The sequence below is a fragment of the Phalaenopsis equestris genome, unplaced genomic scaffold, assembly GCF_001263595.1.
Source record: "Phalaenopsis equestris unplaced genomic scaffold, ASM126359v1 Scaffold000840, whole genome shotgun sequence".
Taxonomy (NCBI): Eukaryota; Viridiplantae; Streptophyta; class Magnoliopsida; order Asparagales; family Orchidaceae; genus Phalaenopsis; species Phalaenopsis equestris.
In genome coordinates, this window is record NW_018165280.1 from 1,989,003 (window position 1) to 2,005,690 (window position 16,688).

The following is a 16,688-nucleotide window of genomic DNA, read 5'->3' on the forward strand; positions in this document are numbered from 1 at the left end:
GGGGACCCTCGGTGGAGCAGATCCGTGACGAAGGCGTCACGTGATTGAGTGGAGGAGAATGTCACGGACAAATAGTCTCACATTGGTTAGGTGTAGGGCCGAAGAGCAGTATTTAAGTCCTGGGCTGCCCACCACCCATAAGGGCTCTTTTGGGAGGTGACAAAATTAGCTGATCATTGCTACATAATTCCCAATGCAAAATTTTTATATATGCCATTCAATATTGTGTGTTTACATGTATACAACACCTAAACTTTCAATTTTCACATTCATATCATCTTTTTATGAGAAGTTGTATTTCCTATTTGCATATCCAAGTTCCTCAAATAACGAGATAATAACGACCGCTCCACATCAGACTTGAACCTTAAAATTGAAAAAAAAAAAACAAAAAAAGAACATAGTTGAAACCAGAAATAACAGACAATATTATATAATAAATTTAAATATGATGTTAGAGAACAATTCAAATATCAAATGAATAATTATGTGTCGCTGTATATATTCACACACACACACATAAATAAGGATAGACTATGTTATGGTATGGCTCATATACCATATCAGGACAGACGCTGGATCGAAGTGGAGCGGAAGGCGAAGCGGAGCAGAAGAATCTGTCCAAATGGGGAAGTTACGTGGGTTGGGGTGCGGGGGCAAAGCCCCGCGGTTTGGTACATGGGTAATGTTGTAATTACATATTGCACCTAGGGTCTACTAAATACGTCTGTTAATAACCCCAGGAGGTATCATCTATTTTGTAACTCTTTTCTGAATATTGAAAGGAACTCGCCGCTCTGCTCCCGAGGACGTAGGCATCTTTGCCGAACCTCGTTAAATCTCCGTGTTCTTCTGGATTTGTGTCGATTACTGTTTTTCTTCGCCCTTATTTTCTCAACAGACTAATATCCTTTTACAAAGAGAGAGATACTTTTGCACAAGATTTAATTTTAACTTATCTTTTAATCATAAACATATGATTGAAAAAAACAAGATTGCTCAACTTAAATTTCAACAAGAAATGTTTGATCATTTATCAATCATACAAAAGTAACATTGTAATTGATAATCTAAACAGTGAGATGGATGACTTAATAATTTCAAGTGAATAATACTCGATCAAATTATAAATGTTCATAAATTTCTAAATGACTCTCAGATTTTTCCAAACTTTCTCAAATCAAAAGCAGCTACAATTATAGATTCTTCCCATAATAAAAAAAAAGAAGCTCGAACTGAAAATAAGAATAAATAGCATAAGCTAAAGAAAAGCATTGTACTTCTCATACTTCTTCTCTTCATTTTTTATTTTTTTTAAATTAGCTGATCATTGCTACATAATTCCCAATGTAAAATTTTTATATATGCCATTCAATATTGCGTGTTTACATGTATACAAAATAAGAATAAATAGAATAAGCTTACGTGAAGGAACACCTTGATACTTGTTGCATACCAAATCTTGTAAAGATTCCCAAGGGCCTGTTTGGGCAAGCTTAAAACAGCGACGGCGTTTTTGAAAATTTCGTCTCACTGTTTCGTTAACACGTTTAAATAGCGTGTTGGCAATCGCGGTTTTTATTCTGTGAACAAGGTCACCCGCGGGATAATCCCCGCGGGCCGTGTTCCCTTGTCGCGTCTTCTCTTCGAATTACTCCGCTGCCCTCGTATAGCTATCGAACCCTTTGCCCCTGCCCTTCCCGGATTCGACATTCCTTCCTCCTTCGTTCGCGATCGAGCACACAGAGCCCCTTCCTGCTTCTTCGGCACTAAGAATGTGAAAATCTCCAATAAAAAGCACATTATTTAGATCTTAGATAAATAAATATAAAAAAAATAAAGTTTCCGCTCATCGTGTATTTCAAGCTCAAAAAGTGTGTTCCTGTTTGACTCGTTTGCTTAACAAGCCGAACACATTCCTTGAAAGTCAAATGAATTCACAAATGCATGCATAACTTTTAAAGGCAACATGCTTCAGGATTCAATATACTTTCCACCTGTTCACCAAAGATCTATAAACTTTCTTACCTTACAATAATTAGTAAACAAAAGAACCACCTACAATAATATGCTTCAGGATTCAGGCGTTATAGTGCCAAATTGCAACAACAGCATGAATTGGTAATGCCACCTCAATGCTCATAATATCAAGCATTGTAAATTTAAAAATCATCACATGCTTTTAACCCATCAATTAATTATGTAACACATAAGCACACCTATCCAAATCTATACCATCCGACATTTGCATGCATACAACCCAATTCTTTGTCAATTACAAATGTAGTAAAGACCTATAACAGCATCCAAACAAGAGGCATTATACATCATAGGCAACTTTATATATTGTTATTTAAAAAAAAACTTTGCAAAAATAGATGCGACTATTTTGTATTCTTCAGTTTTCACAAATTCGTTTATAAAAAAAGAAAAAAATTAAGATCTAAAGGCTAGGGCTGTCAACGACAGCAACGCCTAAACTTGTATGAATCGCCACACAAATGCACAATAGCCCAACTAAATTTCATAACACTCTTATATCAGATCTCATTCATAAAAAATTTCAATATGCGAAATTTCACTGCTACAACCCTAAAAAACTAGGTTTCATTCAAAAAATCTAAATAAATCTAAAAGAAATTTAAGAAAATTTAAGATAAGAGGCGATCCCGAGAATAGATATGAAATATTAGAGAAAATATACTCAGAGATGACTCCTAGGTAGCCAAACAAGCAACCAAAAAACCAAGCAAGAACAAGCTGAACGCGACCTGCTCAACGAGCCAAGCAAGCAGTTCATGAACAAAGAGCCAAATTGACCGCCCTATTAGATCCATTCAAGTTATTACATTCTTCCCAACTTAAGAGAATTTCGTCCCCAAAATTCAATTTAATCACATAAATCTAATGCACAAGCCTATGTTCTTGAATACACACCGCATCGGAACACCAATTCTCCGGTCCAAACATAAATTTAAGCATTACGTAAGTCATTGAAGTGCAATAATTCATTGACACCCAACGATCTAGACGAGCCAAACAAAATTTAGAATTCAATGTATGTTATCGTGAAATTTCAACAGCACAATCCAAGTAGGATATGATCAACAAACATCACTTAAGAAGCAAGAACAATAGCTTATTGAGAGTAAAGTAACACTTGCACGACCATTTTCATACATTTCTTTTCCTTCAACAAGGCTCTGTAAAATATTCATACACAAACAAACAAACAAGTGTCAAAATTACATAAAGAATTAACATACTAGCGGCCAAACATATCAAAAACCAAGATGACATAATGAAAGTATGAAGTCGCCTAACAAAAAAGTCATTAAGGGTAATTAATGCAATCATCTCTACTACTTACATAAGCAAAACATCACAACATAGAAAACATGAAGTCATTTAGTGCGAAGCAATCAAATTAAAATCTCAAGAGTCATAATTCACCACAAAATCCCATTAAAAGTACAAAATTAGTTCGCAATTGATTCTAAATCAATTACAATAAATAATACTAACACTGCTCCAATTAAACAACAATTGGCATCTGATCAAACCTAAATTCAGATACCATTTCATCAAACATTGAACCGCAAGTAATAGAAGCAACAACTGTTAATTGTTAAGGAAATCTTCCGTATTTGTTTATCATCCCTTCGTTTTTAAATTTCATAGTCAAGACTCAATAGAATAGAATCATAGTCATGTAAATCTGAAAGTTGGATCCAGTAGCGTTTAATAGAACATGATTCAACTTTCTGGTAATTCCACAACATGATTCATATATTCAGGAATTACCAGAAATGATAGACTAACACAAGAGCCCCTGCAACAATGTCATACAATCAGATCAGTAATCATAAGATAATTGCATTAATTCCCATCTTCATAACAAACTTAACTAATACAAACACCGCAGATCAGTAATCATAAGATACAAACAACGCTGCCCATAAGGTTTGTTACGTTTCACCGCAGAGTTATCATAAGATACAAACATAAGATTCATAACAAACTTAACTAATACAAACACCGCAGATCAGTAATCATAAGATACAAACAACGCTGCCCATAAGGTTTCTTACCTTCAAATAAGGTTTGTTACGTTTCAACCAGAAAGAAAGAAAAAGGTAATTAAAAAAAAAAAGATCTAACGTACGCATTTCTTAATCGATTAAAGCATAAACCCCAAACTAAATCTAGAAGGTAGAATAACTAAACTTAAAATCACTTAAGCCGTTTCACCGCAGAGGTCAGTCTTTAAGTCCTGTGCGATTTCACGCACAACCTCTGAAATGGAATCTTGCGGATGAGAAACTTCGTGCTCTTTTGGTATTTCCTGATCTCTCTTAGAGCCACGGTTCCGGTACAGAAACAGTGGGGCTTCTTTGACGCCGCCGGTCGCCGGAGAAGACCATGTTACGTTCTTAACCTGCAGTTGCTTGAGCGGAGCCTTGCCGGCTGTATACATTCGAGCAGTTATCTTTTTCCTCGCCATGAAGCTGAAGAACGGAGGAATTCGGGAGTGAAACTTTAGGTCTAGGGTTCTGTTGAAGAGGAAGTAGAGGTGGATGAGATTGGAGAAGAGCGCAAGCTGATTAGTTCGAAATTTTGGGATGCAGCGGATGTAAATATGGAGCGTTCGATTGGATTCCAATGAAGGGTGCGGATCTCGTTTTTGTGGAGCACGAGGATCGCCAGCTTGCCAATCCTTTTGTTTGGTGATGAGTCCTTGTGCGGTCCTTGGCAAGTCACGAAGTGATTCGAAAGAGCACTATTTCATAGCACATGCCACAAAGGCCCATCTATTTTCTTACAAAAATATTGTTGAATTTTAATAATATATTATTATTTTTATGAATTTTAATTTATAACTTCATTTAAAAATAACATTTATAAAAAATTTCTCTTCGTTAAATATAAAATTAATGCATGACCAAATACTGAAATTTGTCTGCCAATATTCTCATTGTTAGTTGATAAGCCTCCAACTAATCTTCATTGTCTGATTCAAATTTTGAGATATGACACATATGTTGAAGTAATTTTTTAAACAATAAATGTTCAAACTTTTAAAAAAAGTCATAGGAAGTTGTAATTTCAATAAACTTATACTCAAACTCATTGGCTTGTCGAGACGAACCAAAATGTACCAACATTGATCAAATCTGAACCAATCGAGCATTGATCAAGCCATTAAACTGTTTTTTTTAAGTTTTTTGGACATATTTGGAAATTCAAGTAGATGTCAAATTCAACGAGCTTATAGTCTAATCGTGCATCTCGACAAGACAAAATCTAGCGAGCCAAAGAGCATTCAATTTTGACATCATTAAGACAGACAAATGTCTATCAAGCATTATATGATCAAAGGAAGTTTTCCGAACTGTCCAATTAGAGTGATTCAAATTTCATCATTAATTGTAGCCGGGGAGAGAGAGTTTGGGCTTGAGGAAGAGCTTGAAGCTTTGAAAAGGAGCTGAAGTCCAGCATCACCCCTACTGTCGTTGATCATCGTGGACTGTTGTCAACCACCGCCGACCACTGTCGATTATCATATGTCGGTCACCGCCGATAACCCGCCGATAGCTATCGGTTACAGCCCGTTCCTTGCAACATGTTCATCTGCACGTCGACACTGTAACTTGGGACATCTTGTAATATTTTTTTGTTTGTGGGACAAGTGATCACGCTATAATCTTCATTTTATTGTGGAACTCTTCCACTGTCCACTGGGTCAGACACCGTGGTTTTTCTATTTACGAGTTTTCCACATAAAAACTTCTAGTACATATAACGTTTGTTTTTTTTTTTTAATCTTAATGTGTGTTGAATTCTCGTGTAACGCTAAGAAGATAATCTATTACTCTACCACCGTAAATCTTCTAGCATGCACCGTTATTGTTATGATTGTAGAAACTAAAGGGGATGAGTATAGTTTTTTGCCCTACCCTGTTATCTGTTGGCGGTTTTGTTTTTTTGTTTTTTGTTTTTTTTTTTTTTTGAGATCTTCTTTTAGGATCTGTTAGATCTACTTGCATACCTTTTGTTTGTTGTAAATCATGGATTTTTTGTGGCAAACCTTAGATGTCTTCAATAATTTCACATATGTTTCTCTGCCATAGAGAGTACATGAACAACAAACGAATCCTTTTTTTAACCTTAAAAAAAATTTAGCAAGGGTTTCAAAGTTAAACATTGGCCCTGTCTTTAACTGGTCAAAAGAATGGAATTTAGATTTTAAAAATTCTCAATAGTCTCATATATCTTACTGCCTTGGAGAGCATATGAACATCAAACGAATTTTTTTATTAAGCTTAAAAAATTTCAGCTAGTATTTCAATGAAACATTGGGCCTGTCTTTTACTGGTTAAAAGAAGTCAATGTAGATTTTTTTAGAGATTTGAATAGCCTCAGATATCTTATTCTGCCATGGAGAGCATATGAACATCAAACTAATCTCTCTTGAAGCTTCAATAATTTCAGTAAGTATTTCAGTAAAACATTTTCCTTCCTTTTTTTCCTGTAGAAATTGAAGTGTAGGTGCTAGCTGTGTAGATACATAAGAATTGAGTGGCATGCATGAAAATTTTCCTTCCTTTTTTATTTCATCTTCAGTTGCACATCATCATTCTATATTTTGTCTGATTTATGCCTTATAAAGTCAGAAAGTCTGTAGACTCATGTTTGCAGAGTGCTCTTGATCTTATATGCTTTGTATTAATGTCTCGTGTCAGTGAATTAATGTAATACAAGGTCTATTTAATGAGATTACTACTAATATAGGATACCAATTTTTTTAATTGGTGAATACACTTTCACATTCAATTGTTACATCCAATCAAAACATCCTTGCATGCCAGAAATTTCATGGTAGTAGATGGAAGTTTTATAACCTTAAAGTTGCAGGCACACCCTACACCCACACAGATGAATTGCCCACAAGATATATAAGACAATCTTTTTTGCTTGAAATGGCCAAATAGTGAAACAAATTTATATGAGACAATATTTTTTGCTTGTAATGGCCAAATAGTGAAACAGATTGGGACATAGTCTAGTTAAAACATTTGTGTTATGTTGTTTGAAAGTCACTATGTTTCACCGAAGCAGGCTGGATTACAATTCCTGCCTCCAAATATCATTTAGAAGTGCAGTATTATGAAATATCATTGTGTTTTCAAATATCTGTGTGCTCAAATCTTTTCTATTCAATGGATTTTCTGCCCAAAACATTACAATACCTTCTATTATCTCTTCCAATGTCTCCTCATCGATTGAATTTTCATGAAAGAAACCTCATGTAATTGGTAGTTCACTTAATTTTATGACCAATTAAGACTTGCTTGCTATAATTTTCGAATTTTTGGGAAGTTATATGGTTGCTAGAGTATACTAAAAATTGCAGAAAGAAATGGGGAATCAAAAACTTGGACTCTCCATTCTTCCATAGCTGTTAAATATTGCTGGTGGGTTTTCTAATTCAGTGGCGGTTTTAAATATGTTGGAACCTTTTATATATTGTATACATGATTTAAGTTGAGCATATGAACAAAGGAGTCCTTGTTGATATGCTTCAAAAATTCCAGCCAGTATTTCAGTAAAGCCTTGGCCATGTCTTTTTACTAATAGGTAGTGACTTCAATATGTGTTTTACATTTATAATACTTTACAGAGGGTAACGCTCACGACAGAAAAATTTTCGAAAGTGCAACTCAGAATTCACATTAAAACTTCCCTCACCCTACGCACGGTATGTTGCATACAAATCAAAATTGAGTTTTTTTCTTTAAGAAGATCATGGGTTCAATTCAGAACTATTAAATCAAGTATTTGTTAACAAAGGAAGGCTTTAAGCAATAGTTAGATTGCCTTCATTTATTATGTGAAAGACATTAATTAGATTTTCTCCAACTTTCCATGCCTACAAGTACTTTTATCTACAAAACTGATAATATAGTTGGAGGTTTCCACAGAATCGCAGTATGCAAATCCACTTAATAAATATTAGAAGTATTGGGCTCAGAGAAACCAAACTAGGTGTAAACCCATTAAGATACAGGGAATAAAGTTATGTATATTTTAATTCATAATACGAAAGACATATAGCTTACCATTTTCCCTTAAGAGGAATTTGATCATTACCAAGATCGTGATGTAAATACCAAAAGCAATATGACTATGGCAGTAATGATCATTACCAAGATCATGTGGTAATTACCAAAAGCAATATGACTATAGCAGTAAATGCAACTTGAATTTCCACCCTCAGTGAACAGGCATGAGACAGAAGATAAACAAAGACAGCAACATATTTTACTTAGCGTTTATCCTGATCTTGTCGGATCTTATAAGATGGAGAATCTTACAACTTATGCAAGAGTAGAAAAAACATAATTTTGATACCATTTCATCAAACATTGAACCGCAAGTAATAGAAGCAACAGCGGTTAATTGTTAAGGAAATCTTCCGTATTTGTTTATCATCCCTTCGTTTTTAAATTTCATGGTCAAGACTTAATAGAAGAGAATCATAGTAACGTAAATCTGAAAGTTGGATCCAGTAGCGTTTAATAGAGCATGATTCAACTTTCTGGTAATTCCACAACATGATTCATACATTCAGGAATTAACAGAAATGATAGACTAACACGAGCACCTGCAACAATGACATACCATCAGATCAGTAATCATAAGATAATTGGTAATTAAGGGAAAATGGTAAGCTAATGTACGCTGCCCTTGTTACGCTGAACCAGAAAGAAAGAAAAAAGTAATTAAGAAAAAAAAAGATCTAATGTACGCATTTCTTAATCGATTAAAGCATAAACCCCAAACTAAACCTAGAAGCTACAATAACTAAACTTAAAATCACTTAAGCGCTTTCACCGCGGAGGTCAGTCTTGAAGTCCTGTGCGATTTCACGCACAACCACTGTAATGGAATCTTGCGGATGAGAAGCTCCGTGCTCTTTTGGTATTTCCTGATCTCTCTTAGAGCCACGGTTCCGGGACGGAAGCGGTGGGGCTTTATTGACGCCGCCGGTCAACGGAGGAAACCATGTTGCCCCTTAGGAGAAAATATCCCATCATACTTGTGAAAAATTTTTTAATACTAAAAAAATATGAGGCCAAACAACATCAAATCATGCTTCAAAACATTATTCTATACCAAAAAAACATGAGTGTAGCATGATTGTGCTGAACAAAAATCAAATACGAATCTAAACAAACATCAAATATTATTTCATAACATTATTTTATGCTAAAAAAATGTGAGGACTGTTATGGTAACTTTGATATTTATAACGATCGACTACGAAGTGAATAACACGAGAAAAATTACACAGAAAAGAACACACAGATTTACGTAGTTCGACAAATTGCATACATCCACGGAGTTGCAGAGGATTTTACTGATTGAAGAAATTATACCAGTTTGATCACAACTACAATTAAAGGATCTCTCACTTGCTCTTTCTCTTTGACCGAGATTCACCCAAGTGCAAGAACACCAAAGAAGAAGAAATACGTACAAGAAAAAAATCCTTTTTTTCTTCTGCTCCAAGCCAACAAGAAGAATCAAGAATAAGCACCTTGCACCTTCTTCTTCACTATCTTCTATCTTCTTCTTCTTCTTCTTCACTATCTTCTTCTTTTCCTTCTTCCTTCTTCTGCTCCCGTAAGCCTCAAGAAGAATCCAAAGGAGAAATCTTCTTCCTGTTTCAAGAACGTGACGGGAGGAGTAAACTGCAGCGAGCGAGCGAGAGGAGAGAAGAATCGTTCGGATAGGGCTTCTTTCGCACGCAAGGGACGGGAGAAATCGAGAACGGACGGGGAGAGATCGCGAACGGGAGAGAGAGAGAGAGATAGGTTAATCGCGAATAGGAGCGGTTCGCGAAAAATAGGAGCGAGAGCGACGGGAGGGAAGAAATCGTGCAGTTATACCTTTTTTTATTATTATTATTTTTTTTCGTTTCTTATAACGGACTCCATATAACAAATAATCTCTCACTTAGAGACCAGTTCACAAACAGCAACATCCTTCCTCCTCAAACTGATATCCTCTACTGATGACGTCATCCTTCAAACATGAATCATCCACCTCTGCAACTCAAAGCCCATGTCTTCAAGCTAGAAGATTAACTGAAGCTGTGCACAACTTCAGTTTCTCAATTGTTACACCCTTTGTCAACATATCAGCAGGGTTCTGGCTTCCACAAATTTTCTCAAGCAACAACTGTCTGTCATTCAACAATGACCGTATAAAGTGATACCTAATCTGAATGTGCTTTGTCCTTGACTGAAATGTTGGATTCCTGGCAAGGAATATAGCGCTCTGACTGTCACTGTAGAGTACGCCCATTTGATTCTTCTTGCCTAATTCTTTCAAGAAGCCCTGTAGCCATATCATCTCATTTGCAGCTTCTGATACCGCTATGTACTCAGCTTCTGTAGTAGACAACGAAACTGTCTTTTGCAGATTAGAGCCCCATGATACTGCAGTGCCACCAATAGTGTAAATATATCCTGTAGTACTTCTTCTAGTATCAATGTCTCCAGCTAGATCAGCATCAACATAGCCCCGTACCTATGAACTCTTTCCTGAGAAACACAAGCAAGTTTCTGCAGAGCCTCTTAGGTACCTCAAGATCCACTTCACTGCTTCCCAATGTTCATTTCCAGGATTACTCATGTATCTGCTAACGACTCCCACTGCATGGGCAATATCAGGTCTGGTGCAAACCATAGAATACATAAGTGAACCAATAGTTGAAGCATAAGGAACCTTACTCATGTAATCTCGTTCCTCAATTACTTTTTTTTTTATTTGTAAAATAATTTATTAATAATTTTATACGAAAGCTAAGAAATCATTCAAATTTTAGTTATTTTTTTCTTAATTTGTTGAAGTTCTCATTCAATTAACATACATAAATTAAATATAATTTACGTGTAATTTTTAAATATTTAAATAAAATCAAAAAATGAAAATGAATAACTTACCAACCCTATTAGAGGTAAAAGAATAAAAGCAATTAGACAGCCATTATTAATCATCGGTTTAACTGTAGCTGTCTACAATTAATCAACTCTAATTTCTTATTTGTTTTAATTAGAAGATTAATTCAATTCTAATTTCTTATTTTTGGATAATAACAAATTACTATTAAATTAATGAAAAATTATATTTCAAATATGATTCTTATTTCTAATGATATACTTCAAAATCTTGATAAAATAAATTATAGTTTATTTTCAGGTGAGTGCAATATAGAGATTATATTTGACTCAAGACAGCCTATATTACACGAATCTCAAAGAAAATCTAATAACTACATTTGAGTCAAGACATTCAACACAATTTTTGGGGCCATTTACATATATACCACCCGATTCTTATATATTCATCCATTTTATCAATGGCTGAAAATGTACAATTCACTTTTTAAAAAAAGTTAAAAAAAAGATCATATTTATGACATGATATGAAAGATTTGGGGGTAGTAATGTAACAAAGTAAATTGTTGATGTTAGATATGTAAATACATAGGAATTCTGTGGGGTATGTATGTAAATGCCCCCAACTTTTATGTCAAGACATCTTTGATATGATTTTCACTGGAAAATAGATCTCTCCAAAATCCCACTTTTAAGAATCAAAACATTTTTGAGTCCGATGAGTTTCAAATTTTTATGAGCAAAAGCTTTACATATTTTTGTTAGGGGAAATAGCTGCAATCTCCACCAAGACTATGTGAATCCAACCCCCGAGAAAAGGTTTTTAGGCTTAAAGGCTCGGATCACTCACCATTCTTTCCCAAATTGTGCAGAGCTTGAGGCTTGGAAAAGAATGAGGAGTGATCTGAGCCTTTAAGCCTAAAAAACCTTCTCCAAAAGGGTTAGATTCACACAATCTTGATGGAGATTACAGCTATTTCCGCTAGAAGAGCGGGAGATGCCTATTTGTAGGTATGGGGTGAGGCAGGTGGCGACTTGTTAAAGTTCGAAATTTTGGGATGCAGCGGATGTAAATATGGAACGTTCGATTGGATTCCAATGAAGGGTGCGGATCTCGTTTTTGTGGAGCAGGAGGATCGCCAGCTTGGCAATCCTTTTGTTTGTGCAGGTCATGAGTCCTTGTGCGGTCCTTGGCAAGTCACCAAGTGATTCAAAAGAGCACCATTTCTTAGCTAATGGTGGATCTTGGCTAATCAATATGTAACAGAGGTTGTCTTTCTAAAAACGACCATACTGTAGCTATCGGATCTGAATTTCTATCTAGGAACTTGGCAGCAACATCTATATCCAAATTTACAACGAATTGTGCAGAAACCTTTGGCAAATGCATATTTAAAAACCAACTCATTTGTTTTTATTTTCTAATAAAAACATTAAAAAAAAGTGACCCAAGCAGGTCCTAAGATTTTGGCGAATTGCTATTTGGCTACAAAGACTAGCAAATCAATATCCATTAATTCTCTCAAACTCTAAATCTGTGTAGAGGCTAGTAAACACTACTTACAAACACTCAAACATAGAGAGTAAATTAAACCTTAAACAATTATAACCTGATAGAGGAGTGCTTCTTCAAAGCGCTCTAGCCGGAGGTAGAGATCGCCAAGCGACTGGCATGCAGCAAGGAGCTGCTTCTGAGGAAGATACCTAGCTGATACCTTGTAATCGATTAGAAGCCACCTTAGAGCCTCGACGTACTCTCCCCTCCTCTTGAGGAGGGCTCCAATCATGTTTGCCCACCGCGCCTCTTCGTCGTGGTTCCCACCGCTTCCTTGTATCCGAGCTTCGCCGCTCTGATATCATCGTCTTCTCTTCCCATTCCATTCCGGGAACAGTGAAAAGGGTTTTTGAATCGATTACGAGTTATCAACAAAGTATCTTCCTCAAAGGCTAGGGCTTCGACAAGGCTCGTTTACACAATTACACCCCTAAGAATCAGGTGATATTTATGAAAATCTCCAATAAAAAGCATATTATTTAGATCTTAGATAAATAAATATAAAAAAATAAAGTTTCCACTTATAGTGTATTTCAAGCTCAAAAAGTGTGTTCCTGTTTGACTCGTTTGCTTAACAAGCCGAACACATTCCTTGAAAGTCAAATGAATTCACAAATGCATGCATAACTTTTAAAGGTAACATGCTTCAGGATTCAGTATACTTTCCACCTGCTTACCAAAGATAATAGAATGCTTCAGGATTCAATATACTTTCCACCTGTTCACCAAAGATCTATAAACTTTCTTACCTTACAATAATTAGTAAACAAAACAACCACCTACAATGATAGAATGCTTTCAGGATTCAGGCCTTATAGTGCCACATTGCAACAACTGCATGAATTGGTAATGCCACCTCAATGCTCATAATATCAAGCATTGTAAATTTAAAAATCATCACATATGCTTTTAACCCATCAATTAATTATGTAACACATAAGCACACCTATCCAAATCTATACCATCCGACATTTGCATGCATACAACCCAATTCTTTGTCATTTACAAATGTAGTAAAGATCTATAACAGTATCAAAACAAGAGGCACTAAACATCATAGGCAACTTTATATATTGTTATCTCAAAAAAAACTTTACAAAAATAGATGTGACTATTTTTGTATTCTTAAGTTTTCACAAATTCGTCCATAAAAAAAGAAAAAATTATGATCTAAAGGCTAGGGCTGTCAACGACAGCAACGCCTAACCCTGTATGAATCGCCGCACAAATACACAATAGCCGAACTAAATTTCATAACACTCTCTTATATCAGTAGGTAGCCAAACAAGCAACAAATGAACCAAGCAAGAATATCCAGCAACCACGCAAGAATAGCGAGCAAACGACCCAAGAATACCGAGGAGAATAGAAGTAGATATTAGCAGAAGAACACGGACGACAAACCCTAAGCCATCGCGACCAAAGAGGAAAAGGGAAAGGCAGCCGAAACGGAGAAGGATCGAGAGGCGAATGGGGATTGGGGAGCGTCGGTTAGGGTTAAGTATTAGATATATTATATTATATATATTATTATTTAAATATATAATATTTAATAACTAATATTAATATATTCTTATAACTAATTTATTATATATTATAATATAATTTCATTTATAAAATATGCTAATTTTTTTTAAAAAATAATTAATTATAATTTATAATATTTAATTTTATAAATATTTATTTTGTATTCTTTATTTATTTATTTTCAAGCCAATTTGAGCCGATAACAAGCAAACAAACAATTGTTTGTGTTCTTCTTGTTTACATTTCGAGCTTAAAAACTTGTTCGTGTTCGGCTCGTTAGGCTTAACGAACAAGCCGAACGCAACCTACTTAACGAGCCGAACTAGCAATTGCGTGAACAAAGAGCCAAATTTACAGCCCTATTAGATACATTCAAGTTATTACATTTTTCTCACCCTAAGAGAATTTCGTCCCCGTAATTCAATTTAATCACATAAATCTTATGCACAAGCCTATGTTCTTAAATACACGAGCCGAAGTGCAATAATTCATTGACACCCAACGATCTAGACGGGCCAAACAAAATTTAGAATTCAATGTATGTTAATGTGATATTTCAACAGCACAATGCAAGTAGGATATGATCAACAAACATCACTTAAGAAGCAAGAACAAAAGCTTATTGAGAGTAAAGTAACGCTTGCACGACCATTTTCATACATTTCTTTTCCTTCAACAAGGCTCTGTAAAATATTCATACACAAACAAACAAGTGTCAAAATTACATAAAGAATTAACATACTAGCGGCCAAACATATCAAAAACCAAGATGACATAATGAAAGTATGAAGTCGCCTAACAAAAAAGTCATTAAGGGTAATTAATGCAATCATCTCTACTACTTACATAAGCAAAACATCACAACATAGAAAACATGAAGTCATTTAGTGCGAAGCAATCAAATTAAAATCTCAAGAGTCATAATTCACCACAAAATCCCATTAAAAGTACAAAATTAGTTCGCAATTGATTCTAAATCAATTACAATAAATAATACTAACACTGCTCCAATTAAACAACAATTGGCATCTGATCAAACCTAAATTCAGATACCATTTCATCAAACATTGAACCGCAAGTAATAGAAGCAACAACTGTTAATTGTTAAGGAAATCTTCCGTATTTGTTTATCATCCCTTCGTTTTTAAATTTCATAGTCAAGACTCAATAGAATAGAATCATAGTCATGTAAATCTGAAAGTTGGATCCAGTAGCGTTTAATAGAACATGATTCAACTTTCTGGTAATTCCACAACATGATTCATATATTCAGGAATTACCAGAAATGATAGACTAACACAAGAGCCCCTGCAACAATGTCATACAATCAGATCAGTAATCATAAGATAATTGCATTAATTCCCATCTTCATAACAAACTTAACTAATACAAACAACGCTGCCCATAAGGTTTCTTACCTTCAAATAAGGTTTGTTACGTTTCAACCAGAAAGAAAGAAAAAGGTAATTAAAAAAAAAAAGATCTAACGTACGCATTTCTTAATCGATTAAAGCATAAACCCCAAACTAAATCTAGAAGGTAGAATAACTAAACTTAAAATCACTTAAGCCGTTTCACCGCAGAGGTCAGTCTTTAAGTCCTGTGCGATTTCACGCACAACCTCTGAAATGGAATCTTGCGGATGAGAAACTTCGTGCTCTTTTGGTATTTCCTGATCTCTCTTAGAGCCACGGTTCCGGTACAGAAACAGTGGGGCTTCTTTGACGCCGCCGGTCGCCGGAGAAGACCATGTTACGTTCTTAACCTGCAGTTGCTTGAGCGGAGCCTTGCCGGCTGTATACATTCGAGCAGTTATCTTTTTCCTCGCCATGAAGCTGAAGAACGGAGGAATTCGGGAGTGAAACTTTAGGTCTAGGGTTCTGTTGAAGAGGAAGTAGAGGTGGATGAGATTGGAGAAGAGCGCAAGCTGATTAGTTCGAAATTTTGGGATGCAGCGGATGTAAATATGGAGCGTTCGATTGGATTCCAATGAAGGGTGCGGATCTCGTTTTTGTGGAGCACGAGGATCGCCAGCTTGCCAATCCTTTTGTTTGTGCAGGTGATGAGTCCTTGTGCGGTCCGGTCCTTGGCCAGTCACGAAGTGATTCGAAAGAGCACTATTTCATAGCACATGCCACAAAGGCCCATCTATTTTCTTACAAAAATATTGTTGAATTTTAATAATATATTATTATTTTTATGAATTTTAATTTATAACTTCATTTAAAAATAACATTTATAAAAAATTTCTCTTCGTTAAATATAAAATTAATGCATGACCAAATACTGAAATTTGTCTGCCAATATTCTCATTGTTAGTTGATAAGCCTCCAACTAATCTTCATTGTCTGATTCAATTTTTGAGGTGTGACACATATGTTGAAGTAATCTTTCAAACAATAAATGTTCAAACTTTTAAAAAAAGTTACAGGAAGTTATGATTTCAATAAACTTATACTCAAACTCACTGGCTTAACGAGACGGACCAAAATGTACCAACATTGATCCAATCTGAACCAATCGAGCATGTTAGAAAATTCATATTTCAACTTTATACACAAATTTCAAAAGAAAAGTACATAATAGCCAAGATCTTTTGAATTCATGATTTTTACATATGTAAAATAAAGTGACGCATA

At 35.2% G+C, this 16,688-nt stretch overlaps 1 protein-coding gene across 1 annotated transcript in view; it reads right to left on the bottom strand.

Moving 5' to 3' along the window:
• LOC110031599 (protein TONSOKU-like) overlaps window positions 1-12,733 on the bottom strand; it is a 32,161-nt gene extending 19,428 nt beyond the window's left edge. Inside the window, exon 1 of the mRNA XM_020734870.1 lies at window positions 12,578-12,733. The gene's annotated coding sequence lies outside the window, so the exon portion shown is untranslated. The remainder of the gene's footprint in view (window positions 1-12,577) is intronic.
• Window positions 12,734-16,688: the final 3,955 nt, after the last annotated feature.